The 24,234-nt window shown below is 42.4% G+C and overlaps 1 protein-coding gene across 1 annotated transcript in view; it reads left to right on the top strand.

Annotated features, from left to right (window-relative positions):
• Window positions 1-8,219: 8,219 nt before the first annotated feature.
• Window positions 8,220-24,234, top strand: part of gcgra (glucagon receptor a) — a 38,915-nt gene continuing 22,900 nt past the window's right edge. Inside the window, exon 1 of the mRNA XM_071922843.2 lies at window positions 8,220-8,416. The gene's annotated coding sequence lies outside the window, so the exon portion shown is untranslated. The remainder of the gene's footprint in view (window positions 8,417-24,234) is intronic.

Here is a 24,234-nt window from a genome sequence, read left to right as displayed (position 1 = left end):
ACCACAGAGTTCAGTTATGTGGAATATTACCTCCAGAAAACTGTCAAATTGCTGTTTAAACATTCTTTAGTCTAAACATTGTTTACTAGTTTTAGATTTGGAGTCTGGAGATTACACCGATGTATGCATGTTCCTCTGGGTGCTTGTCTCTGTGTTAGTCATGAAAGTATCCCAACAGAAAATTAACAACCTGTTGCTTTTACTCCTACTGTCTTTTCAAGCATTTTACAGCATAAATCTATCACACTGGAGGTTTCTGCACTTGTGCATAAAGTCTAATGTGTTTTCTGCCCTTGTTTCTTTTGTTGACTTTTGCATTATCAACTGAAGAACGTGTTAACATCCAATTAATTATCAATATCCTGAATTTCAATTTGTTTTCTCTTTCACCCTCTCTTCCTACTTTTCATACATAATTACATCCTCAGTGATTCAATTTACACAGGGCCTGTTAAGTTAAGCAGTGGCTTAGTTAAGCCAAGCTGTGTTTGGGCAAGTGAGGATTTGGAGGTCAGGTACCGATCCCCACATGGGGAGGGGAGGGTTTTCAATCTGGTAAACACAACACAGGCTAGATGAGTAAAGCAGGAAATTGTGTAGCTCAGTTTATATGATGTGAGTCAATGCAACTGTTCTGTTACAACCAAATAATCCTGGACCATGTGGATGCTACCATGCAATACTGATGCTCATCAGCAGTGAAGTTACCACCAGACAATATCAGTGATAAAATGGAAGCAAATGAGCTTCATCTGGAAGGATGATTTCTATTCTGTCTTTGCATTTTTCGATCTGTTGTAGGAGTGCGTTGTTAGAGCAAAATGAAACACAAATCATGATAACAGAGAATTCCCACTGCTGATTGAGCTTTTTATTGTTTGTTTTCATTTTGGTGTGATGACAGGATGTGCAGTAGCCCGTTGCAAACTGTTTTATCAGCACATCATGGTGGGAATGGGTGTCTAATTTGAAAACAAATTTGTGTAGAATTGCTTATCCAATGGAGTCTCCAATTGGTCTGTAGGATGATAGCTCAACCTTTGGCACCCATACCATACCAACACATAAAGCTCACAAGATTACCAGTTTTGGGATATGCTGTTTTCAGGACAGTCCTATCTTCTGTGGCCAGCAATGACTTGAATGAACGACTCTCTGTCCCTGACAATGTTTGCTCCATCTATTGCCAGGGAGAAACTCTGAACTGAAATGGATTTACCTCAGATCACAGGTCAACACTTCTAAAGGCCAAACACTGGAGATTTATTTTTTCATCTGTATATGTTATCTAATTTGGGGAATAGTTGCTTGATACACAATCAGCAGCATTTGGATATGCTGATGTGGGGTCAGTTTTGCCATTTCTGCATTAACTGCTGGTTGTCCAGCTTCTTATGTGAACCACCTCCATATTAACAACTACAGTATATTGGAGCTATGCCAAAATATTACTATGGTAGAATACCAATGTGCACAAGTCAAACTCTTGATTTAGCTGCACTTTTGAACTATATTCAAACAACAGGTGTTTATCTACAGAGACCAGAAAATATGATGAAATTAGGAAATAAAAAATGTCACCGATCTAGTCCTTTAACTTTAATGTAGATATTATGTTTTTATTGTTATCAACCCACTGCAACAGAAGTAAACTATGGATATATGGAACCCACAAAGTAGCAACATCATACGCTCTTTGCCGTTTGCTTCAAAGTGCCACTGAATATTTGAACTAGCACCTGCAGGATTTTCTCCACCGAATACATGAGCAGCTCTACAGATCAATATTGTACTCACCAGCCATGAACACGACAGAACCTGATAGATCCCAAAGGTTTTTTGATACAAAGTAAGTTTAAGCAACCATACAGGAACACGTCAATGTTTACATTTAAAGGCCATTTATGAATGCCACAGATTTTCCACAATGTAATGTGTCTGATGTTCTTAGATGCTCGCTTTACAGCTGTTAAACTTTGCTTTGAAATGACAAGACATAACCGGAAACGCTGCATAGTCTGCAATGGCCTGTGGGATGCACTGGGAAGACTGAATGAAATTAACCTTAACTCCAAACGCAGGTAAATGTAAAGCTCAGTGCTGACAAGCAATGCAAATTTAAACAAACTTGTGAATCATAGTGCATTTCAAATTCATGTTCAGTTGTCACATGTCGCCAGTTCTTACATGAAGAGCTGTGCCGATGAATTTGAGAGGGAAGATATCTCACCGGTCCCTTGTGGTCGCCTGCCCTTTCATCTGTGTTTGGATTGTGTACTGGGGACCTACTGTATAAACCACTTAGCCACTGTGCCAGTCTCTGAAGAGAGATCAGACTCTGGCTTAGACTCTCACATCGCCTCAGCATTTTCCAGGATGCAGGGAAACATGCGAGCTGAGCCCTCGCTTGATGTAAGAGAGGTCTGGCATGACGTAAAGGGGCTACCTGCCACGCTCACAGCATAAAACAGGGATAAAGGTGAGCGAGTGAGTGTGTCTTTGTCAGTCAGTAGTCGTGTGTATAGAGAGAGATAACGCCATTCGCCAACAGGCTATTTTTACACTAAGGGACACGGTCCAGGTCTGTGACATGAGCTGCCGGGCTCTACTGTATCTCAGTGGTGCGCTAGAATAAACACCTGCCGCTGTTCTCAGAGTGATTATACACACTACAGTTTGTTTGAGCCTTGCTGTCAGTGAGCGCAGCACTCTCTGTCAAGTAAAGACGCTTGCAACCTGATTGAGTATTACACAACCACAATATATCTTACTGTATCTGCCTCCTGATTCCTAGGTTGCCCTTGCCAATTTATGAGGGATATTGGCTTAAGACAGTGACTGTATGCTTTTTTTTCTTCTCATGTTTGTTTCATCTAAGCTTTATTTAACAAGGTAGTCCCATTGAGATAAAAAAAAAAAATCAAGAGAGATCTGGCCAAGAAAGCAGAAAGGCAAACAAAAATTTTGATTACATGGTCCTCTATGGGTTTGTGAAAGTTGTACAACCCTTGGGTTTACGAAACCCTTTCAAAACCCATTAGGCCTAGATAAACTGAAAAATGCATTGTCATCAAGCTAAGAACAAGGCTGTTTTTCTTAGTTCCTGAAAAGTTGACAAATTTTGTCATAACAGTGTACATACGTACGTACAAACATACATACATGATAGGCAAGTGCAAAGTCAAAATTCACTATCAAAGTTAAGTATAATGGTCCATCGACACCTCTCTGTCCTTTACAAAAGCTCTTCAGATTTCAGGTGCCATGAACCTAGCCTGCTCTTATAGAAGGTGGTACAGTTTCACTTAACCCCATGGAGGCAGAGCGGAGGTCTGATAAGACTTGCTGCCCCCAGCGGTCAGTGTGGCGGCCTCCCGGGGGGAACCACGGTGCGTCCAGCTCCCTGTCAGAGGCAGCAGGGTGAGAACAGCTCCGACAGCTCTTCAGCTTGACTGTACATCTGTCAGCTCCTCTCTGAACACCCCGCCATTACCGCTGATGGAGATCTGGCTGCGGAACACTCAGGCCATCACATGAGCACATTCACACGCTCGGATGGAAACACACACGCATATCCACACACACCATTGGCCTTTCATATGTTGCCTTGAGGTGTGTGGTGTGGGAATGTGTGTGCGGTGTGCCGTTACGTATTGCTCTGCCACTCAGGTGATTTACCTCATGCCATTACAGTAGCTCAGGTGCATTCCACTTTGGGCTCTATTTCTTTTCAGAGTTAAACTGGTGAAAGTTCGTCCATTTTGTTTGCAGTTTATTTTGTCTCTTACAGCCTCTGAATCACAGGGACTATTAAGAAGTGATAAAGTGGTGAATTTATCCAAAACAGCTCAATATCTGAACTTAGGCCTGCAAGCCTCAGGTTTTAATTTAAGGATGAATTATTGCTTCATTTGATTGGAGGTAAAGAAAAAGCACTGAAAATAGATTGCACTGCTCTGTCTTGTTGACAGTATAGCATTATGCACTGTGCTTTCATATACAACATTTTCTGTGGACCCATATTAAAAATGGCAATGTTTCACATTTCACAAACAGCAAAAATCTGGGGGGGTCTAAGAGAACACCAACAAGCTGTCAGCTGGAGGCGGTAAATCTAATTATAAAAACTATTATTACTATACACTTGGGTATAGGAAAAGTCATGGAGGGTCATTTTAACAGCTGAGGTATTTTGATTCTAAAATTCAAAACAACCGTCAATTGACCACGGCTTGGCCTTTCTAGTGTAGGCACTCTATAACACAGCGCCCTAATTGAAGCCCAGCCTGTTCAAACCCTTGACTGCTGGTATGGAACATAATGTGTTGAATAGTGATGAAGTGAAGCATGCAGCCACTACAGGATGCCGTTCTATGTTCCCTTATGTGACCTTCATATGCTGCACGTAACACTTGAAGTCTTGAAGTGGGTCGAAATGTAAACACAGCAGTTTCCAGCCAATCACAGCAATTTCACAACATCACAAATATTAGCGAGCCATTAGACCAGAACCATCCAATCATATTCACAGCTATGTATGCCGCAGTAACCACTGATCTCATTGTCTGGTATGGAGAGTTTAAGGAGCTGCCAAACGCCAGTTGAATGTCCAGACCCGCAGAGCGTGACCAGACTCTGAAAACAAACTTGTCCCCAAGGGCCCCAGAGGTGAGCAGGGGCCCCGCCACAACCGACACACACAATGCACTTTCACCTTTCTGTCCCCATCTTGCTTTTTAAGCCCTTTTTCACCTCAGTGCTGAGTTTTTTTCCAACGCTGCTTGGGCTGAACAGACACACAGGGGTTTTCACTGTGGTGAGCAGTGTCTAGCAGTGACCTTTTACCTTTTAGAGCAGTGGTTGGGTTTCTCTCTGCAGTGCTACGGTGAAATCTGCATAAGTAATTCCATCCAAACACAATTCTTGACAACACTTTTGTGTGTTTAAATACCAGAGGTGTACAGTGGCATGTTAGTATTTCACTTGCAGGTTTGAGTTTTTCATGTAACCCCATGCAAAGATTTCTATTTCTATGGCCCAGGACCTTTTATGCAACTCAAAGGAGTCTCAGTGTCTCAGCCTGATAAAACTGTACAACTGTATTCTGTTATCCAGGCTAAGTTCCAGAAAACATTACAGTTATCTCAGCTGTTTAATTCATTGAATTATAAATCCAATATTTAGATTGCCTTTTGCAGAGAAGCTTATCTCTCTTCGATGTTTACCTTGTATACATGTGCTGATAGTCGTGAAGGTCTGTGCTTTTAACGTTACCAGACAGCGGACAGCGAAAATTATGGAGATAACAGCCTGCAGAGATTGATGCACACACACACACACACAGAGAGAGAGAGAGAGAGAAGGTGAGTGAGAGAGGTAGAAAGAGAGAGAGAAGGGGAGAGGGAGAGAGATGTTAGAGGGGGACACCAGGAAAATGATAACAATATCTTAGTGTATTTGAATTTATGCATCAGCTCTCATTACTATAGCATTAATAGGAGTGCTGTGTATCTGAGCATCGGCCCACTGGCTCCCTCTGTTGGATACTCTGAGGATTGCCCCCCCTTACACACACACACACACACAGACACGCGCACACACTTCCACTGTCATTTTGTTTATATTATATGGCTTTTGCTATTTTCAGCCAGAAACACTCCTCACTGCATATGTGAGCAGACTTAATGTGTTTTCCACTCTGTGCCTTGAGGCTTGTTTTTTAAGAGGGAGGAATATGTCTTAGTTGTTGGTATTAAATTATCAGCCATTGGTCTTTCTGTTTGAAAAGAAGATAAGCAAGGTGTCACTATCAAGTAGTTGGTTAGCAAGAGGCCTTTGTTGTTTGGAGTGAGGATAACTCTTATAGACTGCAATATAGGCTGTTTCAGATGCTCTTATGTATTTAATGTCGTGGAGGGGGCAGGGGGACAAGAAATCTACATCCAGCTCTTGATCGAACTGTTTCCGTCTGATTTAACAACTTTTCAGTATAGAGGCAGTGATACCAGCCTGGTGGAAGCTATCTTTTCTGACAACGCCACACCATCGAAGGGCTTGTAATAAAGTGACTGGTTTATTCTGTCCATTTCAGTGAGACTGTGCAGCACTGCTCTCCATCCAGAGGGATCCTCTTTCACAGTCAATACACGGTCTATACAAATTATTTTCTCAGTCGTTCTCTTACTATTTGAGATCATTCAACAGCGTTTTGGGTTTACAGTGGAGCTACTTTGTGACATAAATGTGACCTCTGACAGCTGGAGGCTCTTTTAAACATCACTAGTCAGTCAAATCTTTATGCTTGCGAATAATATCTCTTGTGTCATATCAAGGGGAAGCCAGTAGCTACTGGACCTCTCTTGCCCATGCAGTTCAAAGCCATGCATCTTCAAAACAGCTGTCACAGCACATGATGAAAGCCCGGATGAAAGTTCGTGTAGGTGGAGAAATTTGATCTGCCAAAACAGTCCGCTGCTGGTGGGCAGTCATGGCTTTTCACATCAGTAAATAAACAAAAAAAAATCTTTTAAACAAGCTTAAAACAGCTAAAAGGTTAATGGGCCAAGGACAACGCCTCATATGCAATAATCATGATGTGATGAAGACATAATAGACCAAAACCAGGGCATTAAATATGAATTTGACACTGCTCTAAATGTGCAGAGGTTCTTCTATGCAATAAGCCTAAGGAATGATATAATATCATAAGATGCATTTTGTAAATGATAGTAAATGTTATGGGAGAATTCTATCAAGCAGACTTTATCATTGCTTGCACCCGCAACAAAACATGGCTTATTGACACATATCACACAAGGTCCTTGAACCCTGCTTATGGGCAAAGTTCATGTTAAGGAGAGAAATCTTTTTGAAGGGAAAAAACCCCATTCTATTTTGTTGCTATAGCATACACAGCAGCGTTAACCTCCTTTTTCAATTCCGACAAGTTAGGAGGGATTTGATCCACAGTGGTCTATCCAGTCAAATTCACTTCAAAGCGAGGAGACTGATTGGTTGGTAAAGTAGTTTCCCAGACTGCAGGGTATTACTACTAGGCACTGGGGGAAAACTAGAATTTCCCCATACATAAATTCTAAAATGGCTCACAGCATTCAATGCATTTTCACTGGCTTCCACAGGCTAATCCCTGGTGAAGACATCCATCTGACCTCAAGCTACAGCGCAGCACAGTCCACGTCTCCTATTTGATGGATTCTCTGTTCAAAAAATAAATTGATCTGTGAAGTACCAAGCAGACTCGATGGTTTCAACTTGGCATTTCAGTGGTGATCGTACAGAGCCTTTTTCTGCAGTAAAGAGCTAAACCCCCCCCCCCCAACAAACCCCTAAATGAAAGTAACAGTTCTGCTCACTCCAGAGGATGAAATGGCCCAACTGAGGCTAAAGGCGCACAACAGTCTGCGAAACGACAACAGTCTCGCCAAGAACAAGGCAGAGGGGATATGGAGGGTCAGAGGGGAGCAGCACAAAGTTCACCGAGCCAATAAATTATTGATGAAGTTGGAATGAAGTTTGGAAATCTTGGTCCCGTAGGAAGATGCATGTACGCATACACACACACACACACACACACACACACACACACACACACACACACACACACACACACACACACACACACACACCTCTTATGAGAAAGAACTATAGCAATCCATGAATACATTTTAAAAGGACACTATACACATTTCACAGTAAAAGTCCCAATAGGAATATTATAGGAATATTATAGGAATACAGTAAGAGAGAAAACAATCTCACTCTCTGCTCATTCCCCAGTTCTCTTAAACATTACCATCCTGGATGATCCATTACAATGTGTGTTGTGCATCAGTCTTTTGAGTCCCGAAAAAACAAAAGTTGGGTAAACCATAACGTCCAGTCAGTGAACAAAAATCTATTCTATTTTCAGAGAAGAAAAAAAATACACTTATAGATGTAACATCAGCTTGATATGATGATGATATGAATTTCACCTCTTACAGGTTATGTCAGCATGACTTTAGTGGTTAGGGTTTACCTTCCACTATACATCCCTGGTCCTGGGTTTAGACACCCCCCACCCCCACCCCCTCCTCGTGACGTCACACGGGTACAAGGACCGCCAGTGCGCCTCGCGCTCACACAGCCACCAGAACCAACTACACACAGAGCAAAGCCTTCTCTATATATATCATTTTAAAACCTTTTTACAACAATAGAGGACTTCTTGACAATCACTGACAAGAGAGGACTTCCTGACCGCGACAGCAGCCACGCCGGCGTTATTTATTTTGAAAGTTGGATTACAGCGCCCTACTTCAGCTGAGTGGAAATACTGTCTGCCAGATGCCGCTCAGAAGATGAGCAGCGGTGAAGTGGAGATTGGGGAAACCAGCGGAACCCCGTGCTGTCAATGGTAAACATTATTTATTTATTTATTTAATTTTCCCAGCAGCTATTTAATTTGATGACATTTCCACACTGTGCTTCAAGTAAGCTAAACGCCTCCCCTTACGAAAAGAGAAGTATAGTAATCCTTTAGTACATTCGAAGGACAGTATACAAATGTCACAGCAAGTTCCTATAGTTCCTATAGTTTCTATATTATAGGAATGTTATAGTGATACTATAGGAGATAAAGAAAAATATATGAAGTACGATAAGGAAACTCACTACTGAGTACCACAGAAGCAATAGTAGTCAATATTATAGTGTTGGGAACATGTTGGGATATGGTAGAATTTGTAGAAGCTTTTTTTCATAACCACAACCACAGTTAGTGTCACTTATCGCTCTTGTTCAAATTACTTTATCTTTGCCATCGTCTATCTGGAGTTTGCACTTGGTAAGCTGCCCGCCTCAGCCAAAGCCACAGGAGAGCGCAGTAACAAACCCAAGTGTGCTTAAGTTAAGTGGATGTCAAGGTGACTGCAGCCCAGATACTCCATACGAAAAGAAATAAAGTAGGCTAATTCAGGTGGACGTCAAGGCAAATGTAGTCTATCCATAGGCTCTGACCAAAAACAATTATAAAGGAGTAATGTTTTCTCTGTCACAAAACATGAATAAGTTAGCGATCTCTTTTTTCTTCGTTTTTATTGTTATGTTTTTAACTCTGTCTTTGAGATTCACTATGAATGAAAAGTGCAGCACAAATAAAATGCGTTATTATTATTAAAACATGACATCCAGTCAACCTGATTTCTGACTCTTCAATTGGCTCAAGGCTGCATTAAAGGCCTCAGGCTCTGCTGAATGGAAACACACACTGGAAACACAACTGAAAAATGCCATTTAAAGTGAATTATACTTGAGGGAATATATTTCTGCTGTCTTTTAATCACAAGCACTTCCTATGTAACATAAATACATGCATATTTTTCTTAATAAATAAAGTCTATATAGCCTGGACTAGACCATCTCAGCTGAGTCCAAACTGAGTCAAGACCAAGACCAGACAAAATGGATTCTCACAAAAATAATGTGGGTATCCCTCAAATATTCATACAATAACCCTCCTCAGCAGTGTTTTTCAGTGGAAAACACTGCTGAGGACAAGACAAGAGTCTGTAACAAAAGAACATTATTTTGAATAAATCATTTGTGCTGGTCCTGGCCAGAATTACAAGACCCAACCCAAAATGATCTAAGACCAGATCAAGCCTGAGACCAACTAGGTCCAAGTCCAAGACTTTCACAATGTGATACCCACCAGGCCGAGATGCATGTGGGCTATGAATGATTTATTCAGTATGAGCAACCTTGACATGTTTATCATTTCTATATAACATTAAGTTTTAAAGTGGCAGCATTAACTATTTGAATCCTATGTATTCCATAATGCAACAGGCTGAAAGAGAGAGCAGGCAGCAAAATGTGTTTCACTCTGCAACAGACAGAATACTGCCAGACACATTAGCGCTTCCCTGTGTATTCTTTAACACCGAATACATCAAAAAATTACCTGTTCGGAGAGTTAATTGCCCGAAAGTGATTTCATCTTAATCAGGCCCACTTGGGCTGGATCACGGAAGTGAGCGGACAACATGCGGGCCCTCAGTCCCCTGTGCATGTTATATTCCATTACACACAGTGGAGCTAATGAGGGGGCCTATTTTTAGGTAAACTCCATGTACAATAACTAAACAAATATATTCATTGCTACCACAGCACATCTGCTGCCGTGATGTAAGAGATGCATGCTCTTCGCCGGAGCATCTGCGTTAGCCTTATGCATACAGGTGCACTCAATGAATTAGTGATGCGACGCTGTATGTTGTCTTAAGAGGTAATTTACAAACATTAACAGTCCAGCCTGTGCAGATACTTCAATGCATACAAAATACACATTAGTGCAGTTTTGTGATGCGCGGAGTAATCTTCTGCCCTCGAAGCCTCTCCCGCCAGCAGGGTGAACTTTTCACAGCCGTGATGGACTCCATGGAGTGACATTACTATGTGGATGCAAATGCTGAGTGATAATTCAGGGGTAGAGGTTGTATTTATTAACGGGTTACATATGTATTTGACCCTCATATGCATACAGCACATTGTGCATTTGAAAAGCTCACAGGCTAAATGAGTCAGAGTGCAATCTGGCCTCAAGGGGCAAGAGCTGAAAGCAGCAGCTCGTGGATGTCATGTCACAACCCCCAGAGTGTCCCGTACGCCATATGGGACTGCTCAGCTCCAGAATGCACTTCTCAATGTAAAGCCTGTCAAAGAAAGCCTTTTTCATTGCGTTTTACAAAATGGTTTAGTGCGTGTCTTTGTTTCAGGGCTATGTGGGTATTTATCTCAGTGGGAAGGGCTGGACTGCTGTTCAAATTTGACCTCACTCACTCTCTCTCTCACTCTCTCTCTCTGTCCTTTAGTGTCATTTTATGGCCTGAGGAAAACAGCGTCAGTTTCATTTTCAACAGTATCATGCTTAGAAATTCAGTTTGGTGATGTGAAACTATATTCAGACTCTCCAGGCACTTCCCCAGTGTATCTGCAGCACACATTTGTCATTAGGGCCTGACTCATGTCACAGAGACAGTGTGTACTAATGTGACAGGAAACTGAGGCCAAGTGATTCTTCTGGGAAATGTCTGTGAAAATCCCTTCTCTGCAAAAGCATATCAGAAGCTTTTTTTTTTATATATGTCCACCTTTAATACTGGCTCATGTAAATCAGCTCTGCTGTGAGGATTTGATCAAGTGCAGCGGATTTGCCTCGTTAGGATGGGGTTTTGGGTCCCAAAGCGAGACGGGATACAAAGGCAATTAACTCAGCAGTAAGACACCAAGATGAGTAATTACAAGGCGGTTACAACTGACTCATGCACATGTGGCGTACCTGATGACAAGGCAAGACAGCTGTTCGCAGCAGTTTTTTTTACCATACAGATAACCTGAGCGAGGTCATGCATTCAGATCCAGGTCAAACCGATGATATCGCTCTGGTAAATCTGCTGTCTGCTAAGCACTTCAGGCTTCCCTCGTTCACAAACATTTGCTTCTTCGGTACTTCTTTGATCTGCAACATGCTGAGTTGACTGGTGGATACTGAGGCTGCCAAGACAAAAGTTATCCAGCCTGTAAACATTGAGCTTATTGTCTGTGCTAACTGTGGCTGATGGAGAAATATGGGGAAGACATGCGGTTATGGATAAATCAAGGATGGTGGTGATAAATGAGAGGGAGTGAACCTAATTTGTTTCTCTGTAGTTTGGTGTACATCTTCACAGCCTAAGGCTGCTGGTAGATGCATGAACCTGAGGTCTTCCTTCAAGTTGGTGACTCAGGTTTTCAGTACAGGCCATATCAAATATTTAACACTGAAAAGAGGGAAGCAACGTAACACAGAATGCATTTTCTAGTTCCATGGCTGTATAGCACAGTACATAAGTGAGTGTACATGGCGCTGGGTTGAGGTTAAAGAGAGGTGAAAGAGCGAACGACTATGTATGAGAGAAGAAGAGAGAGGACAGTGTTACTTATCGCTGCCTTTTGTGGTTTCCTGAGCTGTGTAATGATGAGAGATAGAGAGAGAGAGAGATAGCGAGAGAGAGAGCGAGAGCGAGAGCATGAGAGAGAGAGAGACAGATCGGCACAATGACAGAGACAAGAGAGACAGAGATAGAAACAGAGGCTGAAACACAGAAATAGAGAGAGAGCGAGAGAGAGACCTAGAGATAGAGTGCGTCAGATGAGCCTCAGCTGGATGATAGCCTGTAGTAGCGCTGAGGACAGGTGTGAGGAGGAGCGAGGGTGTCAGCACCCATCAAGTGAACATGGCTGGCCTGTGTGGCTCTGCGGGCTCCGGTTCAAACGGCCCCCCCATAATGGACCCAGGGGGGCCAAGAATAGCCTGCACTACAATAGGCTGTCAGCCTGGATTTCCACAGTGGGATGATAAGGGTTTGGATACTGCTGCTGGGCTCCGCTCAGCCGTGTGCGTCTGCCAACTCAGTAACACTCACCTCGCCCACAAGCACACACACACATACATGTACATACGTGCATACACATGCACATGTAAACATGACCATCTTATCCAGTCATTTAATCTTGTGTATTAAGTCTTCAAATCTTACTTTTCTTGAAACAAGTGAAGAAAATCTGACAGTAGGGAGAGATAATTTCACTTAAATATTTATCTTATCTTATATTTATCTAATATACTGTATATCTTTAAACAAGTGACTTAAAATAAGCCTAATCACTCCATTAGTATCAAAATAATATTACTTTAGGAAATTTGTGAAACAAGTTAATTTGCATTGGCAGATTATTTTTGCATGTGAAAAATAGGATTTTAAGACTCCTTAGTAGACTAAATGACTTGACTTTTCTGCTGTGCACACATACAGTAAACACACAAAAGTGTACGCGCGCACTCTTTCTCTCTCTGTCACACGTACAACACACACATACACAATGTTTATATACACAATTGAATGGGAAGGATCAGAACCAATCCCTTCCTGTTGGCGGTAGGAAACATTTACCCGTGGCTTTATTGAATCGACATCGACTCCCATGTTGCTACTGGCCTCTCTCTGATGGGCGATTGTGCCTGCCGCCCTTCAGGCACGTGCTGGGTTAAACGGATAAGACGAGAGTTTATTAAATCTTCCCAAGTACACGCAACAGTGTGCGAGTAGCAGGGCAACTGTCAGTCCGCTTAATGAAACCTCTTCAAACAGAGCTCTTTACCTCCTGAGGAAAATTACATTACTTATTTGTTTTTTTATAGCGCAATAAACAGATACACTTGCTATAGCAACAGTGGACATGCTGGTGGACATGGAGCACGCACAAAATAGTAATATACGAGAGTGTATGCTGGGGTGCGTGAGTGCATGCACATGCTACACACACACACACACACACACACACACACACACACACACCAAAAACACTATTCACATTACACTGTCTCCACATTTGGGGAATTTGTGACATTTTCATTGAGACATATCATAAAAAAAGGCTCACAAAGGGCTCATTTATTTGTTGTTTGCATGTTTCCAGCCATGGCTACTGGTCTTTATCTCTTGATTTTGTTGACAGGCTACAGCGCAGGTTGGAATGTGTTTCTTCACTTACTCTTGCATGTGTGATGTGTTTTCTGGGCGCGATCTCCCTCTGTGCCCATCTGAGCCTTGTCCTGATGTGGACCCTGCGTTGTGTCTGTCGCCTCTGCTCTATGTTCTCCTCTCAGTATCGCCACCAGGATCAGATTTGGAGTGCGGCACATTCCGTCACTTACTGTGCCTGGGCGGCTGCCAACAGCTTACCTTCCTGCCCCTGCGAACAAATCCAGACAATGTTTTGATGCTGCCTGCTCTGCAGTGGGGAAAAAAGTAGAGATTAATGTATCTGACGTGCCGAAAAAGTCTTGTGTCGCTAAATTGTTTCTGCAGCGAGGGAGAGATGCTGCAGTCGTGAGCAATTTGAAATCCGGGAACAAAACAGCAAAATCAGGCGCTGAAGCTGTGCTGAACAGCTTTTCTTATGATTTTAAAATCAACATGCATATTATATTTGTGTTTTAATGTGTGTGTGCAGGTGTGTGTGTGTTTTGCCCAACAGTCAGAGAACATCTGCATCATTCCTGTTCCCGTTATCATACACACTAAACATAGGAAAGCTATTATCATAAGCAAAGTAATAGCAGAAAGGCAAGAATCTGGAGAAACCCTGATGAGAAAGCAAAACCCAGTGCATCGGTTTTTGGATTCTTGGCTTTGCTATTTCTGCCTCTCGGCATGAAGATTCACCACATGGCCTTTGGGTATCAGCCAGGCACTGAAACACTTAAATCATATCCTTCCTGCCTTAAATCAATCAGTTCAAGAAAGTCCCAACAGGACTGGTTTGAGGATTAGAGCATTGAGGCATGGCTGAGATTCAAAGGCAGCTGTCAGAGAGAGTTGCTGAGGGAACCTGGGGAAGCAGAGAGATGACTTCATTATTTTAAATCATACCTTCCCTCTGTTCATGTTGCTGTCATTAATAATGATTTTTTAAAACACTCAAATCTTTTCTAGTATTACTGATGATAGAATAGTTACATTGATTATCTTTGATCGCGTATTCAGAACAAAACGTTTTGACCATCATGAGCTGCAAGATGTTACATGAGCGCCATCAATACCTTATATTTTCACTTTGTAGATAACCATGTGCCATTTAAGTAACACTATGAGCACAATAATAATGGCCTGGGCAGTGTAACATACAGTACTTCACTGATCTAACAGCAGTCTCAGGTAAATACAATTTGAATTTTTTCATTCATTAATATTCTCGTTTAGTGAATTTTCCAGTGGCCTCTTTTGCAGACTGTAAAACACACACAAACAAGCTGAGGAGAGTGGGTCCATTTGAAACTTTATTGCATGGCATCATGATGAATAGTCTGATGTCCAAAACTCAGTGTTGTTGCTTAATTCTGGCAAAAAGGAGAGTGAGGATGAAGCAAGACACTGGCCTTCTCATGGGTCATCTCAGCCATAAAAACACCAAATGTTTAGGATTTTTGTCTTTGCGGAGAACTTAAAGTGAAAGATTTTGTCTAAATTGAATAGCCGCAGCACCATTTTTCAGTTCCATATATTAAAGTGACAGCAATGTACTATTGTATAAAATGAACAAGGTATTGGACAGAGTACAAAGCCAACAGTCTTTGATCTTTGACCTCAACAGATGTGTTTCAATAGCCATGTTTTAGTACTGCCTCTCTCATATGTTAATGCTTACCTCAGCTATTTAACTTCTAAGAAACTCCGGCATGTGATAGAAAGCACTCTCGAGGCATTCACTCTGCCCATTACATTTTATTAGAGCTTGGGGTGTAGTAGATGAACTGAGATAGCTGTGTACTCAGGAGGTCATGACTGGGATTATCTATATGGACACAGATAAGTCATGTATGCCTAAATGAAGTCAGCGTGCTGCGATGATGGAGATGCATCCCTTGTGCACCTTTTGACCTCACTGCGCTGCTTCAAGATAAATTACTCAATCTCAGCGTGGCTTATATGATTACTCGCTAATGAACCACCTACGCACACCAGAGTCAACTGGATAGGGGCGATGTGGCGATGTGGATGTCATCTTTTAGAGTTCGTTATTGGTCAAGCGGTGGACCAGAAGGTGGCTGTTGTGTCTTCCTGTTGCTTTTATCTCTGGCTCGCCTCTCACTCGGCGGGGAAGTTAACCTTTCATTCTTATGGGAAGTAAATTCCTCTTCAGTGCACACGGAGACACGTCCATGTTGGGTGGAGATGCAGCAAAAAGATACATCACGGGAGAATCAATAACAGCAGAAGCGCGGCGGAGGATCGGAAAGATAAAAGAACACAACGGTTTTGCTTTTCTCTGAACTGCTTTGTAAACCCTGGAGGAGATAACGGTATTGAGCCATTTTGTGTTTGTTCAGATTCAGTTGGTGAGGCACTAAAAATATCGCCCAGCCCCGCCCCCCCACCCCCCCTCTCTCACAGTGTGTGTGGGTCGAGGGTCAAGTGTAGTTCCTTTTGCTTTTGCCTATTATCACAGTACAGAGCACAAACAACACTCGCTTTATCTCCACAACTGCTCAACTGGAAACTGTCGCAACCGTGCGCCTTTGCCATGGGCTTCGGGTCACACAGCGTCCGCATGACGAGCTTTATGTAGCCCAAAAGAAACGATCTGTAAATTCTGCTCATTTTAAGAGCAAAGGCTTTTGTCTTTCTTCATCATGCGCACTATAGAATGAGTGTGTATGTTCAGTTTTCCAAGTAGAAATCACAGATGATGTGAGATGATTCAATGAAGACAGAGTAAAGTGAATACAGAGTTGAGTTGTGCAAGTCTGGCTAAAAAAAAACATCCAGGGATTTTGACCCAAGATTTTAAGCCTCTTAACCTTCAGTCAGTACGCATACATAACGGTTAAAATGGGAAATCCATCGGAAAAATGAATGCACATATGTTATTCCTACAGTCTTACAGCCTAACTAACCAATAAACCCTTTCACAAAACCATTGTCAATGAATTGGAAAGTGACTTTAGAATGTATAATGTAGCTTTTGCATCCAAATGAGCTTTAGTTCATCGTTCCGCTAACAGTCATGAACCAGAAAACGTGCCTATATCCCAGTAAAATAATGATAGCACCAAAGGGAGAGTGCTGGCTCACTGTACACTGAGCTGTGCAAGATCATAAGAATAACGTATGTGAATTCTGATGCCAAATAGATTGTCCCAAAACTAATGAGCTGATAGAGAGTTAATGCGTGAAGAGCCACTGTACCACAGAGTATTCACACCAGTAGAGACTGTTCCCACAGGAAGAGTACAAAGTATTTCCCCACATTTCCAATACTGTATATTAGCCTTAGAACTGTGCTTTACATCCAAGACATAAAAGTACATAAGACATAAAAATACATCTATATACTACAAGGTTTTGATACATGATACATGATACATATGATCTCGTTTGATACAATATGGTCAAAAGAGAGCAAAAACTGAAAATATTACCTATAGAATTCTTTGTATCTGGGAGACTCGCGCCTTTGAAAATGTACTTGATGTAGATTGAGTTCTTCTATTTTCTGGTAATGAAATATTAAGATCTGATCTGAAAACCTCCAAGGATTTGTGATCTTAATTATCCAAAACCTTCAATGCAGCTTCCTTGACAAGTGCCCAGACATACAATGATACCCGGGATGATTGACAGACGTAAATAAACAGACTGAGGCTTGTACACCGCCTCAGATTAATACCTTTCCAGTGATGAATGGGGCCTTTCTCTTCAGTTGAGTGAGAGTTGAAAAACAACATGTCCACCTGCGTCACCGAAGGGACTGCTGATGTCAGTGTGTTTTTGACCCGGGGGGCTGGACATGGGCCTCCAGATGCTGTGTACACAGCGGGAGACATTGACCTCCATCCACATGTCAACACACACACACACACACACACACACGCACACACACACACACACACACACACATACAACCACACACATCGCCTACTGAAGGCTGAGTCTGCTGTCAGCCTGTCACAAGAACGGCATCCATAAGTTCTAATGTTGGTTTTAGTGACGAATTCAACCACCTGTGAGAGTCCAAAATTAACTCTTTGGGTCACCTGTCAAGGGCTGGTGAACTAAAAAAAAAAATTACCTGCCAAGAATAATTTTTACTCGCCAAAATAATTAGTATATTGTATCAATGCTATTTCATGTATATAATCAGGTACTGTGTGTGAATTTAAAACGTGCGCACTCACTTATACAGTGGATCAAGTTTATAATTCATTGTGAAGTGCGACAGAATTCAAATTACATTTTAGAGCATTGTTTTGCTTTGATTTGATTGGCTGTGACGGAGTGTACGGTAGCCCGACAGGGACAATGTTTGAGAACAGGCAAAAACCAGTGTCTGTATATAACCAAGGCAGTCAAATCGTCTCAAAAAGTTAGCAGCCAGTGTGGCGGCTGACCCGAAATCGATTTATTAGCCAAAGACAAAGTTTTTGGCACCTGGTGGGTGGACCCTGCTCCCAACACAACAGTGACGCACAGTTTGGGGAACCAATATCTGACCACCATCACAAATAGACATTGGAGGAAGTCAGCTTGAACTACAATCCTAACAGAAGTCGTGACCCGTGATGCATCACAACATGGGTTTGAATATTGTTGTTCAGTCATCCAGTCAAGCCCTCATGTTCATCAACATGTCAGGAGCGAACAGTAGCGCTGCTGACGGCAAATACATAAAGCACAGTGTCACACTGGGGCAGAAACAGCCACATCAGCACAGTTAGTTTCGCTTCTTCTGTTGAGATTGTTTATCTTTGGATGAAGCCACAGTTTCTCGACTGATTATATGTGTCATTATGAGTAATCTATTGTTTTTTTTCTCACGCTACAGCAGCCAACATGTTCCACATAAATCTGAACAATCACAACAGTAATGCATTTGTTTCAGGAGGACATTTAATATAAAATAATATATCAAATAATAATAATCTTCAGTATCATGTATCTCATAAAAAACCATTCCCTTGAAGAATTTCAATGGCCTTAACATCTGTAAATATATCATTCTTTGCAAGCTCTGACACAGAGGAAATTGTGTTTCTCATTGGTATTTTGATAGCCTAGACAAGGATATGGTGAAAATGCATTTAGAAGACTTATAGCAATATTTTGTTTTAGCAATTTTTAACAATGCCAAATATGCTGTAGGTAAGGTTGACTTTTTGGCTTACATTTTTGGCAATTTCTTTGCTCTTTGGCTGGGGTAGACTGGGTTGAGTTGAACAAAATATATACAATTCTTGAAAAAAAAAATGCCTGTAAAGTGTTTTAGTGTCAACAAGGAGAGTGTAGAGCTTTTTATCAGTACTATGATTCATACATGAGAGAGAGAGATAACTCGTCTCGGTTGTTCGTCGTGTGCTGTAGACGTGAGGAGAATTGAGCAACGTCGAGGCGTTTATTTTTCTTTCGTGACCTTCCCATACCTGGCTGGACGTGCGCCTCCTATTCCTTCCTGAACGATGATTCATGGCCGTCAACTCGGCTTCGCGGCTCTCTGCTGTCAGACCTCACCTCCCTGCCTTTTTTTTAAAGAGCTGCCATTAACTATGCAGAAATCCCAGTTACCTGCGCTCCCCCCTCCTCCGCCCCGCGCCGAGTCGTCATAAACCAAACACATCAAATATTCATCACACACTGACACACTGGTGTTATGGAATATTATTCATGCTCCTCGCAGGCTTGGGGCTGAAGGGTCTATCAAGCGCTCCGGTCGCCTCACGCAACATCCATCTGCAGCTCTGCAGCAGGTCTGACTGACTCCGCTGCAGTGCTGCAGACGCTGAGTTCAGGGTTTCGCTGCCGTTTTTTTTGCAGATGCTATTAGTTCCCAAGACAGATGATCCGAAAAATTTGGTGTCACCGCAACAATTAAGGCAGGGGTAGGCAACTTTGGAGAAATGAGCAAGAATTTGAAAGTATACAACAAAATAATCCATCCCTCCCTCTCTGCTCCCTCCCGTAACTCCTCCAAAACTGAATAAATTAAAATATTTTACGCAAAACACAGCTCTACTAGTTCAGTGTAGTTGTTACTAAACCATCAAAAATATTTTTTTCCAGCATAGATCAGTCATTGCAGACACATTGTGATACGGACATACGGTTGAGCGAGGTTCACTCTACACCGGAGAGAGAGAGAGCGACAGGTCCTTAGCGTTTGCTAAACTTGAGAAATTCCAAACCTTTTATAATCTAACCACAGTTCTGCTTGCTCAGTCTAATTGTTACTGAAATGCTCGCTGTCAAAACATTTTTTTTTTGTGTCACATAGATTAGCTACCGCAGTTGCAAAGTCTTACATGTAGCTATGTAACAGTGGCTGACCTGAATGTGGCTTCTTGCTGATGAACAGATATTGTGCAGCGGGGAATATAACTTGCTTCATTACACAGCAAGTTTATTCCAGTCCCAGTATTCAGTTTGGATTGTGGCTGTTTGACTTTGTCTCTTCTGTGGATATTCGTTTTCTCTCTGCTGTAGTGTTGGGTCGTTCCGAGTCTCGCTGGGTGATGAGCAGTTCTGTTTTTTGGTAAGTTTTACAGACAGATATGTCATGCTATTTGTTTAAGTTGCCATCTCCTGCCGCCGGCAAATGTTTACCCCTCAATTTGAGAGATAGCCTGTGTGTGTGTGTGTGTGTGTGTGTCAATGAAACGGAGCCACAAGATCCGGTTCCCTTCAAAGAGACGTAATTCCCATCACTGGTCTGCAGTTTGCAGGGTGGTCAGGACTAGTCTTTAGCTCCGTGCGCGTGTGACTGACAGCTCAGGACAGCTCTTCCTTGCGGAAGATACAGGCGCCCTGAGATTTTGGAGTGGCTGATTACAGGGTCTGGGACAGTCACAGAGCATTTAATTTATTGGTAGCTGTCCGGATGTAAAGAGAGAATTTCACCAAATATTACCAAAATGGTACTAAAAAATTGCCTTCCCCAGCTTTAAGTAAGCAGGTACTGGAAGATGTAAGATTGACAAATTAAAATTCAGTCGCCCTTGTTTATAGTTCCACTCCTCTTTTGTAAACCTTGTCTCCAGTCTGTTAGTGTCATCTATGTTTAAAGTGAAGTCTGTCTTGAGCTGTGTGTGTGTGTGTGTGTGTGTGTGTGTGTTCGCATGCCTGAGCACATGTATATTTGGGTGCACATCTGTTTTACTGCCTAATTAGTCTCTGTTTACTGATTACATTACCTGCATTGCATAGTGACCTAACATGGCTGGAAGTTTCTGACAGGCTTGTGTAGGCTGACATGACTGCAGATCTGATTACATCAGCGTTGACACAGCCAGATGATGTGTATACACTGTGCATGGCTTTAGATGTCATCTTAACATTCTTGGCCTTTATTACATCAAGCTACCGAGTCATTTTCCTCGCCTCACTGACTCCGGCGCTCGCTGTTGTGTGACATGTTAATATCTGGCTTGTCTTGCGTCACCTTTTCTCATGAATGAATGAAGATGTTGATGCTGTATTTGCCAGTCTTCTTCAGTAATGAGAAGCAGGGCATGTTATTTTACAGTGTTTAAACTGCGCCCCCGATGCACAGACATGGGAAACGATAACACACTGTAGTTCTGTCCTGCCTAATTAGATGATTTAAAACAAACCAGGCCCTTAAACCTTTGACTCTGTACAGTTTGCTTCATGGATCAGCTCTCTGTTTTGCTTCTTTAACACAGGCTGAACACAATGATTTGTGTTGGTAGATAGCGTCTGTTGCCGGGACCCTGCCTGTTTGTATGGTTAATTCATTCATAAGGGGGTCAGGAGCAACGCATGACCCCATAGCGCTTCATGGGAGAATAAATGACGCTTGAGGCCTGTAAAGATGCCTCTGCAGTACAGTAAAGTGGCTGAATATGGCTGTGGGCCTGTGCAGCGACCTGCCTGCCTCACACACAGCCTCTGTGCAGTGTTGATGAATCTTCAAAATTAGCTGCACTGAGGCGCCATTTGTTTTCCTGCTGCCAACAAGCAGTTGGAGCAGAAGTCAACAACTGGGTGAGCAGCATGTCACCTTTGGCTATGCGTGACAAAAACTAAAACCATAGTCTGCACAAATGAGACCCCGCTGGCAAACACATTATTTTGGGAGCATCAAAGCACCACAGGCAAAGTTTACATAATGATAGCTCGAAGCATCTAAGCGCCTCATTCTACTGCAAGTGTGTGTGTGTATTTGTCTGTGTGTGTGTGTGTGTGCTGTTCTAGTGTGGGCGTGTGCATGTGAGAGAGACAGAGTGGCAGTCTAATGTGTGTATATCTGAGAAGACGGAGCAGCAGATAAGTAGTTTTGCGCTCTCTGCCAAGTGCTAGTAAGAAATTGAGTTCATTTAGATCAAGGATGATACAGATGCTAAGAGGGGGAAATGGAGTGAGATAACATGGATGAGAAATGCAGAGATAAAAAAAAAAGAGAAATGCGGAGATTAATCACCTCAATCTATTTAATGTCTCCGATAGCAGAACGCACAGAATTCCCCACATTATACTGTTTGCCTTAAGACTTTTCACACATTTCCAACTTCAGCAGACCGCTAGTTAGATTTACAGCAGATTGACGCTTACAAATCCCTCCTGCCCTCTGTCTGTGGCGGGGTTCCAGTTTCTGAAGCAATTAATTTATCACGAAAGCTCAATTTCATTGTGCCAGATTGCTGAGCATCTAGGATGAAATTCATAGGTGTGCAGTAGTTAATTTCTCAGGGCCCAAGATGCTTCGAGCCTCTGAGGCACCTCCACTCCGCCAGTTGGATTAGGGACCTGCTGGCATACCCTCAGCACTACACACACACACACACACACACACACACACACACACGATTGCCTCTCTTCCCACTGATCTCTCTGTTTATTCACCATAGAATCCGTGGCAGCCTGAAGGCTAGAAGGTAACCAGCTGGGAAAGTCTGGGTGAGGAAAATGAAGGAATGACACTTTCCCCTCACTCAGCAACTAGTCTACCTTATAAAATAATAATCCGCAACCTTTTCCTCAAAATGAATGTCCACTTTGCTCCTGACTATCGCCGATTGATACCAATAGTGATTCAACCTATACCCACTTCATGAAAGCGTTTACATTTGTCACGGGAAGTGATGCGTTGCACGTTTACGGAAACGACAGCAATTTGTTTAGAATAAATATAAGAAGGTATGAGAAATATAAGAAGCTACAGTCTACATTGAGTGTCTTTATTATTGCAGTATGCTGGTCCAGTGTCCACATTGGGTGTAGAACACCAAAGCAATGACTGCGTATTACCAAATCAAGGAAAAAAATGCGGATTCTCACTTTAACTGCCCCTGAGCAATGCAGTGAATCTGCTGCACTTGAGCTGTTCAGCGTCTTCAGTGAGTCTGCGGTTCTACTGGGCAGCTCCTAAGCATATTTTTTTTAAACCCTTTTTAAATCCCCTTTGCTGTGAATAACACTGTGTTCTTTGCCAACGTGCCTGCGCGGTTAAACAAAGGGTTAAAAGATCCAGCGCTATGTATGGCGTCCACTATGGTCTCCTGTTGTTACTGGACATAACTCTGCTGTGCGACAAACCTCTCCTCTCCCCGATGTGTTTGATAAACTCCAGGCTGATGACGGAGAGGCAGAGTAGCGTAGAGGAGCTCGGGGGGATTAGCGGACATAAACACTTGCTCGCCAGCATCCATAAGAGCATAACGTACGTACACGCGGTAGGGATCACCGAGGCGCTTTCATAATTCAGCAGGACTATTTGGAGTGCGTACATCTCATGAACATTAAACATTACAGGGGTTATAGGAGGGGCTTTTTGTTAAGTTCCTCCACACACACACACACACACACAACATGATTTAATGACATCGAGTGCCACTCACTGGTTTCTGTGCGTGAACGGCAAAATGCTCAGAGGCATATGGGCACATCCATGCATGTGGCTACATTGAAAGGAAGCCAAATAAGTCATATATCCTTTGTGTATCTCCTTATTCTCTCTTTCTCTCCCTCTCTCTCTTAAGTATCATTTCTACCTCCCTTTTTTGCGTTTGTAGTATTTCTCACAATTCCATCAGCTTCAGCTCCTGCACATAGATTTTATCATTAGTGCAGCAACAGGTCGATGCCACTCTTGTTGTCTCCATATGCAGCCATGTAGCATGAAAAAAGGGACGATCGGGACTCTTTGAAGTTTTCTGTTTGGCTTTGTGACTCTGCCAAGTATTCTTTTATGCTTTCTGGTGTGGTCTTGTTTGAAACGTATTTGGCTTGGGGAGAAACTGTGTCCAGAGACAATTTTGATCTGAGAGAGAGAGAGAGAGAGAGAGAGGGATTTTTTTTTTTTTTGTCTCGCTTTAAGCTTTGGGTTCAGCTCTTTTCCCCGAGCAGACGTAGTCCCCCTTGGACTTAATTAGGTAAGTTTATCGTATGATGCTGATAACACTGTTTGTTTGTCAAACAGCAGCTCCTATCCCTGAACCCAGGCCCTTATTAGGACTACATGCAGTTGCACAGAGCAAGGGCATAATAAGAAAGACTGAACGATATGTTGAACCCTCTGACACTCACATCCAGGGAAAAGCCAGTCTGAGCTCTTGTCCAGGTCTTAATTCTGGCTTGTAATGGAGCACAGTCAGCATCAATGAAGCTCTCAGCTGTT

This window comes from Centroberyx gerrardi, chromosome 7 (genome assembly GCF_048128805.1).
Source record: "Centroberyx gerrardi isolate f3 chromosome 7, fCenGer3.hap1.cur.20231027, whole genome shotgun sequence".
In the NCBI taxonomy this organism is placed as follows: Eukaryota; Metazoa; Chordata; class Actinopteri; order Beryciformes; family Berycidae; genus Centroberyx; species Centroberyx gerrardi.
The sequence above is the reverse complement of the archived record's forward strand: the minus strand, read 5'-3'. Positions and strand labels throughout refer to the sequence as shown.